Source organism: Phycodurus eques, chromosome 13 (genome assembly GCF_024500275.1).
Source record: "Phycodurus eques isolate BA_2022a chromosome 13, UOR_Pequ_1.1, whole genome shotgun sequence".
Lineage (NCBI taxonomy): Eukaryota > Metazoa > Chordata > Actinopteri > Syngnathiformes > Syngnathidae > Phycodurus > Phycodurus eques.
Genome location: NC_084537.1, coordinates 3,898,707 through 3,911,285, shown reverse-complemented (window position 1 = coordinate 3,911,285; position 12,579 = coordinate 3,898,707). Strand labels below are relative to the sequence as shown.

At 45.5% G+C, this 12,579-nt stretch overlaps 1 protein-coding gene and 9 non-coding genes across 12 annotated transcripts in view; 1 reads left to right on the top strand and 9 right to left on the bottom strand.

Annotated features, from left to right (window-relative positions):
• The window catches only part of pfkpb (phosphofructokinase, platelet b), a 96,318-nt gene that overhangs the window by 15,959 nt on the left and 67,780 nt on the right, over positions 1-12,579 (top strand). The gene's annotated exons all lie outside the window — the stretch shown is intronic.
• trnar-ccu (transfer RNA arginine (anticodon CCU)) lies at positions 3,493-3,584 on the bottom strand. The gene is given in 2 exon segments: positions 3,493-3,528; positions 3,548-3,584. It is a non-coding gene; the product is annotated as a tRNA-Arg (tRNA).
• trnar-ucu (transfer RNA arginine (anticodon UCU)) lies at positions 7,888-7,979 on the bottom strand. The gene is given in 2 exon segments: positions 7,888-7,923; positions 7,943-7,979. It is a non-coding gene; the product is annotated as a tRNA-Arg (tRNA).
• On the bottom strand, positions 8,681-8,772 carry trnar-ucu (transfer RNA arginine (anticodon UCU)). Its single transcript is given in 2 exon segments — positions 8,681-8,716; positions 8,736-8,772. It is a non-coding gene; the product is annotated as a tRNA-Arg (tRNA).
• trnar-ucu (transfer RNA arginine (anticodon UCU)) lies at positions 9,828-9,919 on the bottom strand. Its single transcript is given in 2 exon segments — positions 9,828-9,863; positions 9,883-9,919. It is a non-coding gene; the product is annotated as a tRNA-Arg (tRNA).
• Positions 10,799-10,890, bottom strand: trnar-ucu (transfer RNA arginine (anticodon UCU)). The gene is given in 2 exon segments: positions 10,799-10,834; positions 10,854-10,890. It is a non-coding gene; the product is annotated as a tRNA-Arg (tRNA).
• On the bottom strand, positions 11,026-11,117 carry trnar-ucu (transfer RNA arginine (anticodon UCU)). Its single transcript is given in 2 exon segments — positions 11,026-11,061; positions 11,081-11,117. It is a non-coding gene; the product is annotated as a tRNA-Arg (tRNA).
• trnar-ccu (transfer RNA arginine (anticodon CCU)) lies at positions 11,359-11,450 on the bottom strand. The gene is given in 2 exon segments: positions 11,359-11,394; positions 11,414-11,450. It is a non-coding gene; the product is annotated as a tRNA-Arg (tRNA).
• On the bottom strand, positions 11,916-12,007 carry trnar-ucu (transfer RNA arginine (anticodon UCU)). The gene is given in 2 exon segments: positions 11,916-11,951; positions 11,971-12,007. It is a non-coding gene; the product is annotated as a tRNA-Arg (tRNA).
• trnar-ucu (transfer RNA arginine (anticodon UCU)) lies at positions 12,279-12,370 on the bottom strand. Its single transcript is given in 2 exon segments — positions 12,279-12,314; positions 12,334-12,370. It is a non-coding gene; the product is annotated as a tRNA-Arg (tRNA).

Genomic DNA, 12,579 nt, shown 5'->3' with positions numbered 1-12,579 from the left:
ATCCATCCATTTTCTGTACCGCTTATCCTTACCAGGATTGCAGGCGTGCTGGAGCCTATCCCAGCTATCTTCGGGAAAGAGGTGGGATACACCCTGAACTGGTTGCCAGCCAATCGCAGGGCACATATAAACAAACAACCACTCGCACTCGCATTCACACCTATGGGCAATTTTGAGTCTTCAATCAACCTACAATGCATGTTTTTGGGATCTGGGAGGAAATTGGAGTACCCAGAGAAAACCCACGCAGGTACAGGGAGAACATGCAAACTGCACACAGGTGAGGCCGGGATGTAAACTGTGAGTGTGTGTGAGTATGCTAACTCGTCGGCCACAGTGCCGCTGCTCAAATAACCATTGGGTGAAAACTCTGGTAGGAGTCAAACCCACAACTGTTCATTGCCTCATCTTGACAAACTGAGAAGTCCAATGTGCTGTCCACTGTAATACAGAGGCTTCAATTGACTTTTTGGGAATGTTACCAAACCTAAAAGTGCTCCCATGGAAGGGCAGTCTTTTGGTGGGACAAAGGTAACCTGCTCAAATCACTACTCAGTTAAATGTGGACTCTTGTGGGACTTGAACCTACAGCCTTTGAACTGCCTCATCTTGAGAGTCTTAGAAGTCCAACACACTGTCCATTGTGCCACAAAGACATTTGTTGGTTGCTTTGGGAATGTTACCCTAACTTAACAAACCGAAAAGTTCCTGGACGCATCCTGTTCAAATCACTATTCAGTTAAACGTTAACTGGTGTGACTCAACCCAAAAAATGTTGATTGCCTCATCTTGACAAACCCAGAAGTCCAATGTGCTGTCCATTGAACCACAGAGCCTTTATTTATCTTTTTGGGAATGTTACCCTACCTTACCAAACGTAAAAGTTCTACCATGGAAAGTCTCCGTGGGACAAAGGCATCCTGCTCAAATCACTATTCAGTAAATTGCAGACTGGTGGCACTTTAATCCACAACCTTCGATTGCCTCATCTTAACAAGCTTAGAAGTCCAATGTGCTGTGCATTGTACCACAGAGACCAGTTGTTCTTTTGAGAACGTTTCCCCAACTTACCCAATCTAAAACCTTACAATGGAACGGTCACAGTGGGACCAAGGTGTCATGCTCAAATAACTATTCAGTTCAATGTTGATTCTGGTGGGACATGAACCCAAAACCTTTGAATTGCTTCATCTCAACAAGCTTAGCAGTCCAATGTGATGTCCATTGCACCACATAGTCTTGAGCTGTTGTTTTGGGAATGTTACCCCAACTTACCAAGCCTAAATGCTTACCAATGGTAGCCCTGAGTGGGAGCAAGGCATCATGCTCAAATAACTATTCAGTTAAAAGGTGACTGTGGTGGGACTCTAACTTACAAACGTCGATTGCCTCATCCTGACAAACTTAGAAATCCAATGTGCTGTCCATTGCACCAGAGAGACTAGCTGTCATTTTGAGAGTCTTACCCCAACTTACCAAATCTAAAAGCTTAAAATGGAATGGTCATCTTTTTCTGTGGGACCAAGGAATTGCTCAAATAACTACTCAGTTACAAGGTGACTGTGGTGGGACTTGAACCCAAAACCTTTGAATTGCTTCATCTCAACAAGCTTAGAAGTCCAATGTGCTGTCCATTGCACCAGAGAGACGAGTTGTCATTTTGAGAGTCTTTCCCCAACTTACCAAATCTAAAAGCTTAAAATGGAATGGTCATCTTTTTCTGTGGGACCAAGGAATTGCTCAAATAACTACTCAGTGACAAGGTGACTGCGGTGGGACTGGAACCCACAGCCTTTGAATTGCTTCATCTTGACAAGCTTAGATGTCTAATATGCTGTCCATTGTGCCACAGAGACTTTAGTTGTCATTTTGGTAATGTTACCCCAACTTACCACATCTAAAGTTCTACCATGGAACGTCTCAGTGTCACAAATGCATCATGCTCAAATAACTATTCAGTTAAAAGGTGACTGGTGGGACTTGAACCCGCAACCTTTGAATTGCCTCATCTTGACACACTTAGAAGTCCAATGTGCTGTGCATTGTACCACAAAGACCACTTGTTGTTTTGAGAATGTTACACCAACTTACCAAATCTAAAACCTTACAATGGACCGGTAACAGTGGGACCAAGGTGTCATGCTTAAATAACTATTCAGTTCAAGGTTGATTCTGGTGGGACTTGTACCCAAAACCTTTGAATTGCCTCATCTCCACAAGCTTAGAAGTCCAATGTTCTGTCCATTGCACCACAGAGCCTTTAGTGTTTGCATTGGGAATGTTACCCAAACTTACCAAACATAAAAGGTTACCAAGAACAAGCCTAAAAGCTTACCAAGGAATGGTAGCCCCTGAGTGGGAGCAAGGCATCATCCCTGTGAACGGGAACCTAAAAGCTTGTCCATTGCGCCACAAAGCCTTTTGTGGTCATTTTAGGAATTTTTTGGGAATGTTACCCCAACTTACCAAACCTAAATGCTTACCAATGGTAGCCCTGAGTGGGAGCAAGGCATCATGCTCAAATAACTATTCAGTTAAAAGGTGACTGAGGTGGGACTCTAACCCACAACATTCGATTGCCTCATCTTGACAAACTTAGAAGTCCAATGTGCTGTCCATGACACCACAGAGACAAGATGTCATTTTGAGATTCTTACCCCAACTTACCAAATCTAAAATCTTAAAAGGAATGGTCAGCTTTCAGTGGGACCAAGGAATTGCTCCAATAACTACTCAGTTACAAGGTGACTGGTGAGATTTAAACCCACAACCTTCAAATTGCCTCATTTTGACAAGCTTGGATGTCCAATGCGCTGTCCATTGCACCCCTGAGCCTTGGGTTGTTTCTTTGGGAATGTTACCCCAACTTTCCAAACCTAAAAACCAAGGAATAGCAAGGCATCCTGCTCAAATAACTATTCAGTTAAAAGGTGACTGGTGGGAATGGAAGCCACAACCTTTTAATAGCCTCATCTTGACCATCTTAGAAGTCCCATATGCTGTCCATTGTTCCAGGGAGCCTTTAGTTATCATTTTGGTAATGTTACCCTAAATAACCACATCTAAAGTTCTACCATGGAACGTCTCGGTGGGACAAAGGCATCATGATCAAATAACTGTTCAGTTAAAAGGTGACTCTGGTGGTACTCTAACCCACAACCTTTGAATTGTGTCATCTTGACCAATTTAAAAGTCCAACACACTGTCCAGCTATCTTTTTTGGAAATGTTACCCCAATTTACCACATCTAAACTTCGACCATAGAATGTCTCGGACAAAGGTATCATGCGGAAATAACTATTCAGTTAAAAGCTGACTCTGGTGTGACTCAAACCCACAACCTTTCAATTGCCTCATCTTGACAAGTTTAGAAGGCCTGCACGCGGTCGATTGCGCCACAGAGGTGTCAGTGGTTATTTTGGGAATGTTACAAGGAATGGTACCCCCTGAGTGGGAGCAAGGTATTGCTCAAATAACTATTCAGTTAAAGGCTGACTCTGGTGGGACTTGAACCCACAACCTTTGAATTGCTTCATCATGACAAGTTTAGGAGTCCAATGCGCTGTCCATTACACCACAGAGCCTTTAGAGGTTATCCTAGGAATTTTACCCTAACTTATTAAACCTAAAAGTATACCGGAGCCAAAAACCTTACCAAGGAATGGTAGCACCAGAGTGGGGGGTAGGCATCATGCTCAAATAACTATTCAGTTAAAAGCTGACTCTGGGGGGACTCTAACCCAGAACCTTTGAATTGCCTCAGCTTGACAAGCTTAGAAGTCCAATGCGGTGTCCATTGTGCCACAGAGCCTTTTGGGCCATTTTTGGAATGTTACTCTAACTTACCAAATCTAAAGTTCTACCATGGAACATCTCGGTGGGACAGCCATCATGCTCAAATCATTGTTCAGTTAAAAGGTGAGTGGTAGGACTCAAACCCACAAACTTTGATTCGCTTGATTCAAATGACTCATCTTTAGAATCAGAATCATCTTTATTTGCCAAGTATGTCCAAAAACACAAGGAATTTGTCTCCGGTAGTTGGAGCCGCTCAAGTAGGACAACAGACAGTCAATTTACAGAACACTTTGGAGACAGAAAGACATTGACAAAAAAAAAAAAAAAAACAGTCACTGAGCAGTAAAGGGTTGCTAGTTATCTGGTAATGCTGGTACATTTATTTATTTTTTTGACAATTGTCCTCTCACACTTAGAGCAGTTCGAATGACTGATATTGCAATAGTCCGGTGCAATGACCATTGTGCAAAGGGCGCCAAGACTTCAAGGAGTGTATGCGGTTTAAAGTGACGAGTAGTGCGAAAGTCTGGGACAATGTTGGTTGTGCAAATGTTGCAGATACTCCTCAATCAGTGTGCAAATGGAGCAGATGCTACTCTGGCATGAGTGGCCAGTATATGCAAATAGTGCAACATGGCGAGACAACTACAGTGGCCCCACAGAAATGTGACAACAAAATCAAGTCAAATAATTGCCAGCGTGTTGTAATGAAATTGTAGGTTAGGTGTTTAAGAAGTTGATCGCAAGAGGGAAGAAGCTGTTGGAATGTCTGGTAGTTCTAGTTTGCATTGATCGGTAGCACCTACCTGAGGGAAGGAGCTGGAAGAGCCGGTGACCGGGGTGCGGAGGGTCCGAGAGGAGTTTGCACGCTCTTGTCTTAGTTCTGGCAGCGTGCAAGTCCACAATGGTGGGTAGGGGGGGTACCAACAATCCTTTCAGCAGTTTTGATTGTCCGTTGCAGTCGGAGTTTGTCCTTTTTTCTAGCAGCACCAAACCAGACTGGGATGGAAGAATACAGGACTGATTCGATGACCGCTGTGTAGAACTGTCTCAGCAGCTCCGGTGGCAGGCCGTGCTTTCTCAGAAGCCGCAGGAAGTACATCCTCTGCTGGGCCTTTTTGAGGACGGAGTTGATGTTGGTCGCCCACTTCAGGTCCTGAGAGACTGTAATTCCCAGGAACTTGAAGGTTTCGACGGTTGACACAGGGCAGCTGGACAACGTGAGGGGCAGCTGTGGCGAAGGATGCCTCCTGAAGTCCACGATCATCTCTACAGTCTTGAGCGTGTTCAGCTCCAGGTTGTGTCGGCAGCACCACAGCTCCAGCCGCTCCGCTTCCTGTCGATATGCAGACTCGTCACCGTCCTTGATGAGGCCGATGACAGCGGTGTCATCTGCAAACGTCAGGAGTTTGACAGTCGGGTGCGCTGAGGTGCAGTCGTTCGTGTAGAGAGAGAAGAGCAGCGGCGAGAGGACACAAGCTTGGGGCGTCCCAGTGCTGATGCTGCGTGTGGATGAGGTGGCCTCCCCCAGCCTCACTTGCTGTGTCCTGCCCGTCAGAAAGCTGTAAATCCACTGGCAGATGGCAGGTGAGATGCTGAGCTGGAGAAGCTTGGATGAAAGGAGTTCAGGGATGATGGTGTTGAACGCTGAGCTGAAGTCCACGAACAGGATCCTCGCGTAGGTCCCTGCACTGTCGAGGTGTTCTAGGATGAAGTGCAGTTCCATGTTGACTGCATCATCTGCAGACCTGTTCGCTTGGTAGGCAAACTGCAGGGGGTCCAGCAGGGGACCTGTAACACTCTTGAGGTGGTCCAGCACGAGACGTTCAAAGGACTTCATGACCACAGATGTCAAAGCGACAGGCCTGTAGTCATTTAGACCCGAGATTGCAGGTTTCTTGGGGACTGGAATGATGGTGGAGCATTTGGTGGTACTTCACACAGTTCCAGAGATCTATGAAGATCTGAGTGAAGACTGGCGTGAGCTGGTCCGCGCAGACTTTGAGGCAGGACGGGGACACATGGTCTGGGCCTGCCGCTTTGTTAATCTTTTGTTGTTTGAAGATGCGTCTCACATCCTGTTCATGGATGGTTAACGCAGAAGTCAGAGGTGTGATTGTGGTCGGGGTGTGGCCCGGTGGGTGTGGGGTGTGAAACTGTCCTTTTCAAATCTGCAGTAGAAGGTATTCAAGTCGTTGGCTAGTGTGCTATTGTTCTCAGCTTGGGGGGATCGTCGCTTGTAATTAGTCAGCGATTGGAATGCATGCCAGACTGATTTAGAGTCGTTAGCGCTAAACTGTTTTTCCAACTTTGTTGCATAGTTCCTCTTTGCAATGTTAATTTCTTTAGTCAGCTGGTTTCTAGCTCGATTATACAGGGCTCCAGCCAGAATGTAGACTCCATCCAGGATGAATGATGCGAACTCACGCGGCGAGTAGATTGGCTTACAGTTCAAAAACAGCGACTCCAAATGCGGGCTGCAGTGTGTGCTGAGCTCTGTGACGTCCGTACACCATTTTTCGTTGATATAGAAGCATATCCCGCCGCCCTTTGTTTTCCCCGATGATTCCATGTCGTGGTCCGCTTGATGAGTATGGAAGCCGGGAAGCATGACGGCCCCATCGGGTACAGCGTCGCAAAGCACATGGTGGCGGTACGGCCGAAGTCTTTACTGGTCTTTAACAGAAGATGAAGCTCGTCCATTTTGTTGGGTAGGGAGCGTACATTTGCGAGGTGGATCGACGGGAACGCCAATCTGTATCCTCTCTTGCGGAGTTTCACCTGAATGCCGCCACGCTTCCCTCTGTGGCGCCGTTTCCGTCTCCATGCGCCGAAAACCACAGACGCCGCTCCGGTGAGTAACTTGGGGAAAAAACTGAGCGGATTTGCGAAAGTTGGTGACAGAAAGTCCGGAGTAGCCTCCTTGATGGTTAGCAGGTCCTTGATGGTTAGCAAGTCTCCCCTTGTGCAAGTGAGTCGTGTAAGGTCTCCAAAGACATTTTTGGAATGTTACCCTAACTTAACAAATCTAAAGTTCTACCATGGAACGTCTCGGTGGGACAGGCATCATGCTCAAATCATCCATCCATCCATTTTCTGAGCCGCTTCTCCTCACGAGGGTCGCGGGCGTGCTGGAGCCTATCCCAGCTATCATCGGGCAGGAGGCGGGGGACACCCTGAACTGGTTGCCAGGCAATTGCAGGGCACATATAAACAAACAACCTTTCGCACTCACATGCACACCTATGGGCAATTTCGAGTCTCCAATTCATGCATGTTTTTGGGATGTGGGAAGAAAACCAGAGTGGCCGGAGAAAACCCACGCAAACACGGGGAGAACATGCGAACTCCACACAGGTGGGGCCGTGGATTGAACCCGGGTCCTCAGAACTATGAGGCTGACGCTCTAACCAGTCTCCACTGTGCCGCATGCTCAAATCATTGTTCAGTTAAAAGGTGAGTGGGAGGACTCAAACCCACAAACTTTGATTCGACTGATTCAAATGCCTCATCTTGACAAGTTGAGAAGGCCTACGCGCTGTCTATTGCGCCACAGAGCCGTCAGTGGTTATTTTGGGAATGTTACCCGAATTTACCAAACATAAAGGTTAACGCTCGGAACCTAAAAGCTTACCAAGGAATGGGAGCCCCTGAGTGGGAGCAAGGCATCATGCTCAAATAACTATTCAGTTAAAAGTTGACTCTGGTGGGACTTGAATCCGCAAGCTTTGAATTGCCTCATCTTGACAAGCTTAGAAGTCCAATGCGCCGTCCATTGCGCCACAGAGCCTTTACGAATCATTTTTGGAATGTTACCCTAACTTACCAAACCTAAAAGTACACCAAGAACATGAGCCTGAAAGCTTCCCAAAGAATGGTAGCCCCTGAGTGGGAGCAAGGCATCATCCCTGTGAACGGGAATCTAAAAGCCTATCCATTGCGCCACAAAGCCTTTTATGGTCATTTTGGGAGTGTTACCCAAACTTACCAAACCTAAAAGGTTAAGAACAAGCCAAAAAGCTTACCAAGGAATGGTAGCCCCTGAGTGGGAGCAAGGTATCATGCTCAAATATCTATTCAGTTAAAAGCTGACTCTGGTGGGACTCAAACCCACAACCTTTGAATTGCCTCATACTGACAACCTTAGAAGTCCAATGCGCTGTCCATTGCGCCACAGAGCTTTTAGTTGTCTTCTTGGGAATGTTACCCAAACTTACCAAACCTAACATCACACCAAGAACGGTAGCCTTAAAGCTGACCAAGAAATGGTTGCGCCTGTGTGGGAGCAAGGAATCATGCTCAAATAACTATTCAGTTAAAACACTACTTTGGTTGGACTCGAACCCACAACCTTTGAATTGCCTCATTTTGACAAGCTTAGAAGTCCAATGAACTGTCCATTGCACCACAGAGTCGTTGCGGACAAATTTTGGAATTTTATCCTAACTTATTAATCCTAAAAGTATACCGGAGCCAAAAACGTTACCAAGGAATGGAACCACCTGATTGGGAGCAAGGCTTAATGCTCAAATAACTGTTCAGTTAAAAGCTGACTCTGGTGTGATTCAAACCCACAACCTTTGAATTGCCTCATATTGACTACCTTAGAAGTCCAATGCACTGTCCATTGCGCCACAGAGCCTTTTGGTACAGCTTTTGGAATGTTACCCTAACTTACCAAACCTAAAGGTTTACCAAGGTGAACTGGAGCCTAAAAGCCTGTCCATTGTGCCACAAAGCCTTTTGTGGTCATTTGGGGAGTGTTACCCACACTTCCCAAACCTAAAAGTACACCAATAACGGGAGCCTGAAAGCTTCCCAAGGAATGGTTGCCCTGAGTGGGAGCAAGGCATCATGCTCAAATAACTATTCAGTTAAAATGTGACTCTAGTGGGATTTGAACCCACAACCTTTGAACTACCTCATCTTGACAAGCTTAGAAGTTCAATGCGCTGTCCATTGCGCCACAGAGCCTTTAGGGACAGTTATTGGAATGTTACCCTAAATTACGAAACCTAAAAGTTTACCAAGGTGAACGGGAACCGAAAAGCCTGTCCATTGCGCCACAAAGCCTTTTTTGGTCATTTTGGGAATGTTACCCAAACTTACTAAACCTAAAAGTACACCAACAATGGAAGCCTGAAAGCTTCCCAAGGAATGGTTATCCCTGAGTGGGAGCAAGGCATCCTCCCTGTGAAAGGGAGTCTAAAAGCCTATCCGTTGCGCCTTTTGTGGTAATTTTGGGAGTGTTACCCAAACTTACCAAACCTAAAAGGTTACCAAGGAATGGTAGCACCTGAGTGGGAGCAAGGCATCATACTCAAATAACTATTCAGTTAAAAGCTGACTCTGGTGGGAGTCAAAGTTACAACCTTTCAATTGCCTCATTTTGACAGGTTTAGAAGGCCTCCGCGCTGTCCATTGTGCCACAGAGCCTTTTGTGGTCATTTTGGGAGTGTTACCCAAACTTGCCAAATCTAAAAGTCCACCGAGAAAGAGAGCTTCCCAAGGAATGGTAGCCCATGACTGCAAGCAAGGCATCATGCTCAAATTGCTATTCAGTTAGAAGCTGACTCAGGTGGGACTTGAAGCCACAAGCTTTGAATTGCTTCATCTTGACAAGCTGAGAAGTCTAATGTGCTGTCCATTGCGCCACAAAGCCTTGAGCTGTTGTTTTGGGAATGTTACCTAAACTTTACAAACCTAAAAGCACACCAAGGATCGGAGACTCAAAGCTTACCAAGAAATGGTCGCGCCTGCGTTGGAGCAAGGAATCATGCTCAAATAACGATTCAGTTAAAACACAACTCTGGTGGGACTCGAACCCACAACCTTTGAATTGGCTCATTTTGACAAGCTTAGAAGTCCAATGAACTGTCCATTCCACCACAGTCTTTAGGGATAACTTCTGGAATTTTACCCTAACTTATTAATCTTAAAAGTATACCGGAGCCAAAAACGTTACCAAGGAATGGAAGCACCTGATTGGGAGCAAGGCATCATGCTCAAATATCTATTCAGTTAAACGCTGACTCTGGTTGGACTTGAACCCACAACCTTTGAATTGCCTCATATTGACACTCTTAGAAGTCCAATGCGCTGTCCATTGCGCCACAGAGCCTTTTGGTACAGCTTTTGGAATGTTACCCTAACTTACCAAACCTAAAACTACACCAATAATGGAAGCCTGAAAGCTTCCCAAGGAATGGTAGCACCTGAGTGGGAGCAAGGCATCATGCTCAAATAACTATTCAGTTAAAAGCTGACTCTGGTGGGACTCAAAGCAACAACCTTTCAATTGCCTCTTTTTGACAAGTTAAGCTGGCCTCCGCGCTGTCCATTGATCCACAGAGGTGTCAGTGGTTATTTTGGGAATGTTACAAGGAATGGTAGCCCCTGAGTGGGAGAAAGTGATCATGCTCAAATATCTATTCAGTTAAAAGCTGACTCTGGTGGGACTCAAACCAACAATCTTTGAATTGCATCAGACTGACAAGTTTAGGAGTCCAATGCGCTGTCCATTGCTCCACAGAGCCTTTGGGTATTGTTTCTGGAATGTTACCCTCACTTACTAACCCTAAAGGTTTACCAAGAACGGGAGCCGAAAAGCCTGTCTATTGCGCCACAAAGCCTTGTTTGGTCATTTTTGGATTGTTACCCAAACTTTCTAAATCTAACAGCACACCAAGAATGGGAGCCTTAAAGCTTACCAAGAAATGGTTGCGCCTGCGTGGGAGCAAGGAATCATGCTCTCATAACTATTCAGTTAAAACACAACTTTGGTGGGACTCGAACCCACAACCTTTGAATTGCCTCATTTTGACAAATTAGAAGTCCAATGAACTGTCCATTCCGCCACAGAGTCTTTAGGGACAACTTTTGGAATTTTACCCTAATTTATCAATCCTAAAAGTATACCGGAGCCAAAAACGTTACCGAGGAATGGAAGCACCTGATTGGGAGCAAGGCATCATGCTCAAATAACTATTCAGTTAAAAGCTGACTCTGGTGGGACTTGAACCCACATCCTTTGAATTGCCTCATATTGATACTCTTAGAAGTCCAATGCGCTGTCCATTGCGCCACAGAGCCTTTAGGGACCACTTTTGGAATTTTACCCTAATTTATTAATCCTAAAAGTATACCGGAGCCTAAACCGTTAACAAGGAATGGAAGCACCTGATTGGGAGCAAGGTATCATGCTCAAATAACTGTTCAGTTAAAAGCTGACTCTGGTGGGACTCGAACCCACAACCTTTGAATTGCCTCATATTGACAACCTTAGAAGTCCAATGCGCTGTCCATTGCGCCACAGAGCCTCTTGGTACAGCTTTTGGAATGTTACCCTAACTTACCAAACCTAAAAGTTTACCAAGGTGAACTGGAGCCTAAAAGCCTGTCCATTGTGCCACAAAGCCTTTTGTGGTCATTTTGGGTGTGTTACCCAAACTTACCAAATCTAAAAGTCCACCAAGAAAGAGAGCCTGAAAGCTTCCCAAGGAATGGTCGCCCCTGAGTGGGAGCAAGTTATCATGCTCAAATATCTATTCAGTTAATAGCTGACTCTGGTGGGACTCGAACCCACAGCCTTTGAATTGCCTCAGACTGACAAGTTTAGGAGTCCAATGCGCTGTCCATTGTGCCACAGAGCCTTTAGATATCATTTTTGGAATGTTACCCTAACTTACCAACCCTAAAGGTTTACCAAGAACGGGAGCCTAAAAAGCCTGTCCATTGCACCGCAAAGCCTTGTTTGGTCATTTTGGGATTGTTACCCAAACTTTCTATGCCTAAAAGTACACCAAGAAAGAGAGCCTGAAAGCTTCCCAAGGACTGGTTGCCCTGAGTGGGTGCAAGGTATCATGTTCAAATAACTATTCAGTTAAAACACTACTTTGGTGGGACTCGAACCCACAACCTTTGAATTGCCTCATTTTGACAAGCGTAGAAGGCCAATGAACTGTCCATTGCACCACAGAGTCGTTAAGGACAACTTTTGGAATTTTACCCTAACTTATTAATCCTAAAAGTATACTGGAGCCAAAAACGTTACCAAGGAATGGAAGCACCTGATTGGGAGCAAGGCTTCATGCTCAAATAACTGTTCAGTTAAAAGCTGACTCTGGTGGGACTCGAACCCACAACCTTTGAATTGCCTCATATTGACAACCTTAGAAGTCCAATGCGCTGTCCATTGCGCCACAGAGCCTTTTGGTACAGCTTTTGGAATGTTACCCAAACTTACCAAACCTAAAAGTACACCAACAATGGAAGCCTGAAAGCTTCCCAAGGAATGGTTATCCCTGAGTAGGAGCAAGGCATCATCCCTGTAAACGGGAGTCTAAAAGCCTATCCGTTGCGCCTTTTGTGGTAATTTTGGGAGTGTTACCCAAACTTACCAAACCTAAAAGGTTACCAAGGAATGGTCGCACCTGATTGGGAGCAAGGCATCATGCTCAAATAACTGTTCAGTTAAAAGCTGACTCTGGTGGGACTCGAACCCACAACCTTTGAACTGCCTCATATTGACAACCTTAGAAGTCCTATGCGCTGTCCATTGCGCCACAGAGCCTTTTGGTATAGCTTTTGGAATGTTACCCTAACTTACCAAACCTAAAACTACACCAATAATGGAAGCCTGAAAGCTTCCCAAGGAAGGGTAACCCCTGAGTGGGAGCAAGGCATCATCCCTGTGAAAGGGAGTCAAAATGCCTATCCGTTGCGCCTTTTGTGGTAATTTTGGGAGTGTTACCCAAACTTACCAAACCTAAAAGGTTACCA